Source organism: Ochotona curzoniae, unplaced genomic scaffold (genome assembly GCF_017591425.1).
Source record: "Ochotona curzoniae isolate NIBS_2020 unplaced genomic scaffold, NIBS_Ocur_1.0 scaffold_2476, whole genome shotgun sequence".
Lineage (NCBI taxonomy): Eukaryota > Metazoa > Chordata > Mammalia > Lagomorpha > Ochotonidae > Ochotona > Ochotona curzoniae.
The window spans coordinates 885856-896308 of record NW_024467095.1 but is presented as its reverse complement, the minus strand read 5'-3'; positions in this window follow the sequence as shown (position 1 = coordinate 896308).

Genomic DNA, 10453 nt, shown 5'->3' with positions numbered 1-10453 from the left:
GCCAGCACGGGTTCCCCTGCGGGCTAGGGCTGCACGAAGAGCCGCGAGTGTGCCCGTGCCCGCATCCCACCCCCAGCTCTGGGAGTGCCCGCGCCGCTGGCTCCAGGAGTGAGCCCATTGCGCCACCTCCGGAGGGCGCCTCTCCAGAGCTGCTGGCCCGCGCCAGCCTTCAATTCCCAGCTAGTAACAGGAAAGAAAAACAACAAACAGAAACATCACGAATACTGAAAAGTAAAGGTGCTGTATTCTGGGAGAGAGGGATTAAAGAAGTAGTGCTGCAGTAGTGCAGGCGCTTTCTTAGCCACTTTCTTGCTTAGTTCACAGCAGGAGCCGTGCGAGGGTCTGCGCCGCGGCCCACGGATCTGGGATGGCAGTGGAGGGTGCTGTACTGGCTCTGGCACGAGCCACAAGGAAGAGGTTTGGAACGGTGGTCCTCCACACCAGGCTTCAAGGCCGGATTTGTTGAACTTTGGCCACGGACATTACTGGCCCTGGCCATCTTAGGCTTCTTGGGCTTTCCACTCAGAGGTCGGGGATTTCTGCGGTGCCACCCGCCCCCCGCCCCGCGAGAGCGCCCAGCCCAGTGGCGTTGTAGCTGGCGTTGGGTTTGTTAGTGCCTTGTGGTCCTGCTTTCTTCCTCTTTGGTCTCCCCTCGGAACACAGAAAATAACCCACTCTGGGAAAGGTTTACTCATTGCTATTTCGTGTTTCTCTTGAATCTGTTCCCTGCATTTCTACTCATTTCTGGTAACCCAAGTCCTAAGTTTGTGGTATTAACGCCTGTACTTTGGAGCAGGTGGGTGTGGGCGAGGGAAGGGAGCAGCCTCACACTCCACACGGGCTCAGGAGGGATTGTCACAGAATGTTCATTGGGATTCTGGCTCGCCATTGCCGTGGTCACATATTACTGCAAACTGTGGCTTAAGACGATTCCCATTTATCATCTAGGCATTGTGAGAAGTGGGGTGTTCAGAACGGACCTCACAGAGCTAGGAAGCTTCCAGGGGCCACTTGCAGCTGTCCGCGTGGTCGCTTTCTTAATCTCTACTCAGAAACTGGCCAGGGCAGCTCCTTTCCTCAACCCTTCACTGTGCTGCAGGCCCGGCCAGGACCACCGAGGTGACCTCTCACTGTGCTGCAGGACCACCGAGGTGACCTCTCACCGTGCCGCAGGCCCCGGCCGGGACCACCGAGGTGACCTCTCACCGTGCTGCAGGACCACCGAGGTGATCTCTCACCGTGCCGCAGGCCCCGGCCGGGACCACCGAGACCTGTATGAGCTGATGCACAGGGATGAGGGCTGAAGGTACTTGGCATCCTGCCACCCATGTGGGAGATCTGGAATCAGTTCTGGGCTCTCGGCTCTGCCTCCTTGCCAGACCATTACAAGCATCTGGGAGGAGAATGAGCAAAGGGGAGCCCTCCTTCTCTGAAAGCAAGTGTTTGAAACTTTCTCTTTTTGAGAGATTCAAGGCCGGCGCTGTTGTGTGGTAGGTGCAGCACCAGCATCTCATATGGGCATCAGTTCGAGACCCAACAACTCCACTTCCAATCCAGCTTCCTGGGAAAGCAGTGCAGGCTGGCCCACCCATGTGGAGACCCTGAGGCTCCTGGATCCTAGCTCCTGCCTTTGAATCACCTCAGTTCTGGTCACTGCGGCCATTTGGGGAATGAACCAGTAGACTGAAGCTTATTCTCTATCTCCTCTTTGTATATCATTCATTTCCTTTTTTTTTTCCTTTTTTTTTTTTTTTGCATTTTAATTTTTTTAAAAGATTTACTTTATTTTTATTGCAAAGTCAGATATACAGAGAGGAGAGTCAGAGATGAAGGTCTTCCATCCATTGATTCACTTTCTAAGCAGCCACAGTGGCCAGAGCAGCACTGATTTGAAGCCAGGAGTCTGGAGTCTCTTCTGGGTCTCCCATGCAGGTGCAGGGTCCCAAGGCTTTGGGCCGTCCTCCACTGCTTTCCCAGGCCACAAGCCTGGAACTGCCAGGATTAGAACCGGCGCCCATATGGGATCCCGGCACATTCAAGGCGAGGACTTAAGCTACTAGGCCACCACACCAGGCCCCGACCTTTAGCTACCTAAACTCCTCTATCAGGTCTCCTCCCAGTGACAGATCTCATGCATACCGGTGTGTGTTGGCCCAGCTTAACTTAGCCCACCTCCTGTCCTGGCAGGTACTGCAGCCTTGCCTGATTGGCACACACCCATTCCAGCTTTTAATGTTGTGTGCTACAGCCCAGCCATGCCTGGTCCACTCCCAAACCCAGCTCTCATGTGGTTCAGCAGGTGCCAAGATCTAGCCCAGCCCATCCTACACCTTCCCTGTCTCTCATGAGCTCCAGTGGGTGCCAAGACCTAGCCCAGTCTGGCAACCCCAAGTCAAGTCCACACCCACGCCAAAGGATGCTGCAGCCATGTCCAGCCCAGATCACCACCCCTATTCTGGCTCTTGTGTTCACCAGTAGAAACCACAACCAGCTGGGACATCCCCTTAGCTCCCCAACCAGGCCAATTCCCAGCCACAGATCTTGCACGAGCCAGTGATTGCTTTGACCCAGCTCAGCATAACCCATTCCCCACCTTTGCCATCAGATGCTGCAGCCTGGCCTGGCCTGGCCCACCCCCAGTCCCAACTTGCTGGCAGGTGCTGCAGGCTAGCCTTGCCCAGTCTGCTCCCATCCCTGGCTCATGCAAACTGGAAGGTATAATAGCCTAGCTTGGCGTGACCTGCATTGCAGCCTGGTTCCTGCACATGCCAGGATGCTAAGATTTGGCTTGACCCTGCCTGGTCCACCCCCCTACCCTCCCAGCCAGTCCGTACACTTGCTGACAAGTGGAGCAGCTTTGCCCAGCCTGACCAACACCCAGCACTGACCCATGTGCTCACCAGCAAAAGCTATAGGCCACCAGGGAAGATCCCTAAGCTCCACCAGGCCCAATCCCAGACCCCACGTGTGCCTGTGGGTGTGAAGTCCTTACCCGACGTAGTCTGCCCCCTCTAGAGGTCTCAGCCTCTGTGTGTGCTGGTGGATGTTGTGGCCCAACCCATCCCACACCAATTTTTGGGTGCGCCTGCGGGTGTTGCAGCCTGGAGGGGGGAGGGGGCCATGTCCATGCCTTGCTCAGCCTGTCACCCACCCTAGCTCTTGAGCTGACCGGCAGATATTGTAGTTCTACAGGGGAAGGGTGAATCTTCCCCCAGCACTGGTTCTCTCCCATGCTGATCAGTGTCATGGCCCTTTCAACACTCACTGGCGAATACTGTGAGCTAGCCCTGCCAGGTAGGTCCTCCAGATTCGTGTGCACTGGTGGGTGGTAGTGGTGGTCAGTGCTAACTAGCCCAGTTCAGGCCTCCATGTGGGCAGATGCTTTGGTTTGACCCAGAAAGGTCCTCTGGCTTCCTTCCTCCACCTTGCTTGGCCTCAGCTGAAGAGGCCACTGCAAGGGACACTTCTTTCTGGAGGATCCAGGAGCAATCTATCCTGTACATTTTAGCTGCTTGAGACCATCTTCATTTCCTGGTTAGGAAGCCCCATCTTCAAGGTCAACAGCAAACCGGTGTATCCTTTCCACCATCTCTGTAGCCAAGAAGTTTCTCTGTCTTCAAGGACGCACATGGTCCTGTTTGGGCCAGCTGCGCAATCAGGATCCACCCCACACTTGTTGATCTGACCTGAATCTCATGTAAATTCCCATTTGCTGCATGAACTAGCATTGCCACAGGTCATGAGGATCTGGATTCAGACATCTCCAGAGCCTCCTAACAGACCACCCACCCTGGGCACAGTGAACAGTATTATGGCTATTTTATATGGGATGGGCACATCCAGCCCACAACCGATCTAAGCCCTACAAAAATCCTTCTGTTTGACCCTGCCAAGACAAATGCAGGAGGGACTCAGAAATCAATACATCGTTATCAGCAATGTCATGGACTGACCCACAGGTCCCACCCCCAGCACCATCTCCTCCTGGACTGCTTTCTTTCTTGTTGTTGTTTAAGATGTATTTATTTTATTTTTATTGGAAAGGCAGATTTATAGAGAGAAGAGACAGAGAGAAAGATCTTCCATCCACTGATTTACTTCCCAAGTGGCCACAACAGCCAGAGCTGAGTAGATCCGAAGCCAGGAGCCAGGAGCTTTTTCTGGATCTCCCATGTGGGTGCAGGGTCCCAAGACTTTGGGCAATCCTCAGCTGCTTTTCCAGGCTGGCCACAAGAGAGGAGCTGGATGGGAAGTGGAACATCTGTGCCTATATGCGATCCTGGCATATGCAAGGCAAGGATTTAGTCACTAGGCTATCACATTGGGCCCCTGTACTATTTCTTTCTTTTTTTTTTTTTAAGATTTGTTTTATTTTTATTGGAAAGGTGGATATACAGAGAGGAGAGACAGAGAGGAAGATCTTCCGTCTGATGATTCACTCCCCAAGTGAGTGCAACGGCCAATGCTATGCCAATCTGAAGCCAGGAGACTCTTCTGGGTCTCCCACATGGGTGCAGGGTCCCAAAGCTTTGGGCCATCCTCGACTGCTTTCCCGGGCCACAGGCAGGGAGTTGGATGGGAGGCGGGGCCGCCGGGATTAGAACCAGCGCCCATATGGGATCCTGGGCGTGCAAGGTGAGGACCTTAACCACTGCGCCATTGCGCCGGGCCCCCCTGTACTATTCTTTTTCGTATCAAATTGCTTCATTTGAATGACTCAGTCCAGAGCCCTGACTTAATGAAGTTCTTTTTTGAGAAATGCAGAGTCAAGTTTTAGATTCAAGGTTCTTCGGTTATCTGCCTCTCATGGATCAAGCTTAAAAGATGAGACAGAAGGGTAAGAGGAGCAAGATTTCCCTTCTGCTGCTTCACTTGCCTGATTCCCAATAGACTGAGCTGGGCCAGGCTGAAGTCAGCAGCCGAAAGTTCTGTCCGAGTCTCCTGTGTGGGTGGCAGGGACCCAGCTACTTGAGCCGTTGCTGCCGCGCCTCGCAGGGTGCAGTCGCAGGAAGTTGAGTCCAGCTGAGTCAGGATTCAAATCCAGGCACTGTGATGTGGGACTCGTGTCACACATGGCATCTTAACCACTGTCCCTGAAGCTTTATTTCTCCCAGAAAGATGTTAAATGAGGACATTTTTCTAAAAGGTTTGACTGGATTAGGGAAATTGAACAGAGTGGGCAAAGTTTCCTGTGTATTGCATATATTGGGACTGGTGCTGTAACAGTGGATGAAATCACTGCCTGCAAGGCTGGCATCCCATATGGGTACCAGTTTGTGTTCCGACTAGCCCACTTCCAATCTCCTGCGTGCTGACGGCCTGGGAAAGCAGCAGAAGATGGAGCAAGCATTTGGGCTCCTGCACCCATGTGGAAGATCCAGAAGAAGCTTCTGGCTCCTGGTGTCAGCCTGCCCCAGTTCTGGCTGTTGTAGCCAGCTGGGGAGTGAAACAGCAAATGAAAGATCTCCATATCTCTCTGTCTCTATAACTCTGACTCTCAAATAAATAAATACATCTTTTAAAAGTGTGTGTACTGGCCTGTATTGGACATTTCCACTGAACTGCAGGTCTGCCATGGACTTCTTGCTGCAGGTGCTCGTTCTGGCAAAGGGCCTTTGTGTGCAGAAACATAATAATGAGGTGGCCACCTCTTGGAAGTTACACCCATGCTGTCACTCAACAAATGCAGCCAGCCAGGTGCCATTCTGCATGTATGCTGGCCGGCGGAGAGCGAGGCATGCAGTTGTGCGTCACATCTTGACACTTTACAGCAGCTAGAAAGCTGTGTGCAAGCACGATCTATGGAGAATACGGCTGCGGTGCGAGGGCACTGTGTGACGGGGGGGGGTGCTATTCTGGATAGTGTATCTAAAAGTTCTCATTTTTAAAGAAAAACCTTTCATTTTGATATAAGTATTGATTCACAAGAGGATACAAGGAAATATGAAGCAAACTCCCAGCCCCCTTTCTCCACCCTCCTCCGATCTGAACATCCTCCATACACAGTCACATCACAGTACAAAGGTACAGCCTGACCTCCATACAGTCACAGCACACACAGCCTGACCTCCATACACAGTCACATCACAGCACAAAGGCACAGCCTAACCTCCATACAGTCACAGCACAGCACAAAGGTACAGCCTGACCTCCATACACAGTCACAGCACAGCACAAAGGCACAGCCCGACCTCCATACAGTCACAGCACAGCACAAAGGTACAGCCTGACCTCCATACACAGTCACAGCACAGCACAAAGGTACAGCCTGACCTCCATACACAGTCACAGCACAGCACAAAGGTACAGCCTGACCTCCATACACAGTCACAGCACAGCACAAAGGTACAGCCTGACCTCCATACACAGTCACAGCACAGCACAAAGGCACAGCCTGACCCGCTCCATTCCAGTTATATATGCACTTATTTGCTCCAAGTGATTCTATCACGTGTGGCCATGAAAACAGTGTGTATGGAATTACAGCTCCATCAAACTGCTACCCAAAACGGTCAACTATGCCATCATCCCCAGACACTTTGGTAGCCGCGAGACCCCTTCCTGGCCACACCCATCACTCTCCATCATCCCCAAGCCTTGGAACCACTAATCTTGTCTCTATCTCTGTAATTATATCTCGGATGTTGCAGAAATGGACTGGTGCAGTAGGTCTCCTGAGATGGGCTCTTTTTAATTAAAAATAAATGAATAAAAATTTTTTTTGAATATTGTTTACATAGTTGAAAAGGATGCATGCCCATGTGGCCTCTGATTAGGGTGGGGAGCTCAGATAAGGAGGAAGGTGGGTGGGACAGATGTTTCCATTCTTTTTTTTCCTGCTGTGTCTGCAGGGGAGGAGGGAGCCGTTCCTTACTGTCCTGGATTGGGGACAGTCATTTGATAACATCTTAGAGACCTCAATGTACGGAACAGTGTTCCAAGGGTGTTACCTGAGTGGTTTTGATGGTTCTGAGAAGTTGTTGGTTTCTTTGCTCCAGGGTTGAGAAAATCTTTCCAAGATCTGCTGGTTGATAACATTCACCTTAGTGCAGCCATAGACCCAGGACATTGCTGCCTCCCTGGCCGAGAGAATTGTCCAACCAGCTCTACTTTCCAGCCTCAGGCAGCTGACATCCCTGCTGGCCTAGAGCTGGCCATCATGTCCGCCATGGGCGTCTGGGCATGCTGTCCGCTGCACAGGCCTCAGCAGCTGAGGAGTCCAGTCCTGCTACATGTCCTCCAAGGTTGGACCACACATCCTGCTGCTTTCCCTGTGGCCAAAATCTGAGTCCAGCAGTCTAGCTGGGGAATTTATCAAGAAACTTCATCTGAGGTGACCTCAGACTTGACTTTCATGTGCATGAGCCAGTGCAGGGTCAGGTTTGGTCCGTCACCTGTACCAGCTTCCCCACATACTGAGGGATGTAGCTCGCCTGGTCATTTCCACCCTAGCCCCATATTTCGCAAGAACAGATGGGTGCTGCATGCTAGCCCAGCCAACCCACCACAGAACCAGTCCTCATGCACACCAGCGGGTGCTGTGGCCTAGCCAGGATGGTCCCCAGTAAATCCCACCAAGCCCACCTCAGCCTTGGTTTTCTTGCCTGCTAGTCTCTGCTGTGGTCTGGTCCAGCCCAGTTTGCTTCTTATCCAGCTCTTATGCACACCCATGGGTGCTGCAGCTTAGATCAGATCTACCTGCCTCCAGCCAAGGTTCTTGTGCTCACCAACAGTAGGTATATAGCCTGGCTGGAGCTTAGACAATTTGAAACCAGGAGCCAGGAACTTCTTCCAGGTATCCAACGTGGATGCAAGGGGCCCAACCACTTTGGCCACCCTCCACCACTTTCCCAGGTGCCTTAGCAGGGAACTGAATTGGAAGTGGAACAGCTGGGACTTGAAGCAGCACCCAAATGGGGTGCCAGGGCCTCAGGCAGTGGCCCTGATTGGCTCTTTTTGCTTAGCATAATTCCTTTGAGAGGCATCCAAGCTGTTACAAGTATGGAGCATTCCCTCTTCTTTCTGAGCAGTGTTCCAGAGCATGGATCAACCACAGCGGCTTAACCACCCACCCATTAAAGGCTACTTGGTTGGTTTCCAGCTTGGAGCTTTGCAAATAAATCAGCTATGAACGTTCTCGTGCAAGTTCCTGCGTGAAAGTACATCTTCATTTCCCTTGGCTAAATGCCGAGGAGCGCAGTTGCTGGGTCATATGGTAGAGGCAGATGGATGTATGCATGTATGGGGTTGTTTTACTTTGTTTTGTTTTGCTTCCAGAAACTGACAAACAGTTTTCCAGGGAGGCCTAGCATGTTACGTGTGAGTGACCCAGTTTCTCTGCAGCCTTTGCCAACATTTGTTGTTGCTCGTTTTTATTTTAGCCATCTCGGTAAGTGTGCAGTAATAGCTCCATTGTGGTTGAATTGGAGCTCTGCTGACTCATGAGGTGGAATGCCTTTTCTGTGTCTCTTCGCCCTCTACACATTCTCTCTGGCGCAGTGTCTGCTCCTGTCTTTTGCCTATTTTCTCATTGGCGTGTTGGCTTTCAAGGTGCTGTTTGGTGAGTTTTCTGAATGTTCCAGACAGAAGGCTTTTATGGCACCTGTGATTTGCAAATATCTGCTCCCTGTGTATAATCTATGCTTTTGTTCTTTTAATTGAGCCTCTGCACAACAAAAATGTTAAATTCTAATGAGGGCCAATTTATTTTTTAAGGTTTATTTATTGATTGATTATTTTCATAATCTTAGTTGATTAGGGCACAAAGGGTCAAGGGCTACAGGAAAGTGGGTGATACCATTGTTTCCACACTAATATCATTCTCTTCCCTGCATCTGGGGTCAGGGGAGAAACAAAGGGAGAAGCCCCACCCAGCCTCCTACCCATCCCACATCCCCGATGTGAGGCACGCTCGGAGGGTCCTGCTCAAGCGGCCTGGACAGTTCAACAGTTCTGAATTGCTGAGGGCCAATTTATTGCCGTACCCTCTTCTGGACTGTACTTGCAGTGTCGAGTCGAGGAAATGGTGACTTCATATAGATCCTGAAAATGATCTCCCATGATCTCTGGGATTTTCATGGTCACACATTTATATTTAAGCCCATTATTCATCTTAAGTTAATTACTTAAAACTTCACCTGAGAGGGGACTGTGCAGAGGCATAACAAATTAATCCTCAAACTGGAAGCGCCAGCATCCCATTTGGACGCCGGTTCTAGTTCCGGCTGCTCCACTTCCCATCCAGCTCCCTGCCTGTGGCCTGGGAAGGCTGTGGAGGACAGCTCACGTTCTTCAGCCCCTACATGCATGTGGGAAAGAGAGAGGCTTCTGGCTCCTGGCCTTGGAGTAGGCCAGCTCCAGCTCTCATGGCTATTTGGGGAGTGAACCAGTACAAGGAGGGCCTTGCTATTTCTGTTTCTCTTTCCTTTTCTGTGAAACTTGCCTTTTTAAATAAAAATAAATAAACCTTCAAAAAATTTGTTTTAGGGGGAGGTAAGAAAGAGCTCCCACTTGCTGGTTTTCTCAAATGCCCACGATTGGACGGGGAGAGCAAGGAAGGGGGAGAGCTAAAGCCAGGTCTCCCACATGGGTGGCAGCAACCCACCTACTTGCACCAGCAGCCCTGCCTCCTGGGGAGCCATGTCAGGGCCACAGCTGGGTCAGCATTGGGTCTGGGCTCTCCAGAGTGGACCGTGGACCTCCCAACAAGCCACTTACAATCACTAGGCCAGAGGCCCGCCCCATTCTGAGTTAATGTTTGCTTAAGGTATGAGATGCAAGTCAAAATTTCCTTCTTTCTTTCCAGCCTTTGTTCCCCCTGCTCCTCCCCTTCCTCAGTTCTGATTGGTCAGTGGCTATCCAGCTGTTTCAGCACTATCCATTGAGAAGATCCTCCCTCCGCCATGGAGCTATCTGCTGCTTCCTCAAAGACTGATTGGGCACTTCAGTGGGCATAGTTTTGGGTCCTGAGCAGAGAGAGAAAGAGATCTTCCATCCCCTGGTTCACTCCCCAAATGGTCTCAGTGGCTGGAGCTAATCCAATCCGAATCCAGGTGCCACAGGCTTCTTTCTGGGTCTTCCTTGTGGGGGCAGAGACCCTGCACCCATGTGAGAGACTCACAAGAAGCTTCTGGCTCCTGGTTTTGGATCAACTCAGCTCTGGCCATTGCGGCCGTTCAGGAAGTGAAGCAGTGATAGATTTTTCTCTCTGGCTCTCCTTCTCGCTGTAAAATTGGCCTTTCCAATAAAAACAAACAACAAACAAACAGAAAACAGACTTATCACCACCCCCAGAAGATGTGAAAGCTGATGTCACAAAGTGTGTGGTTACAGAGCAGCCCGTAGTACACTGCTTTTCTCCAAACCGGCCACATTGCAACCATGCTGACCACAGGGCTCAGACTTGCAGAACACTGAGCGAGCACTCCGCCCCCCCAAGAAGAAACAGGAAGGA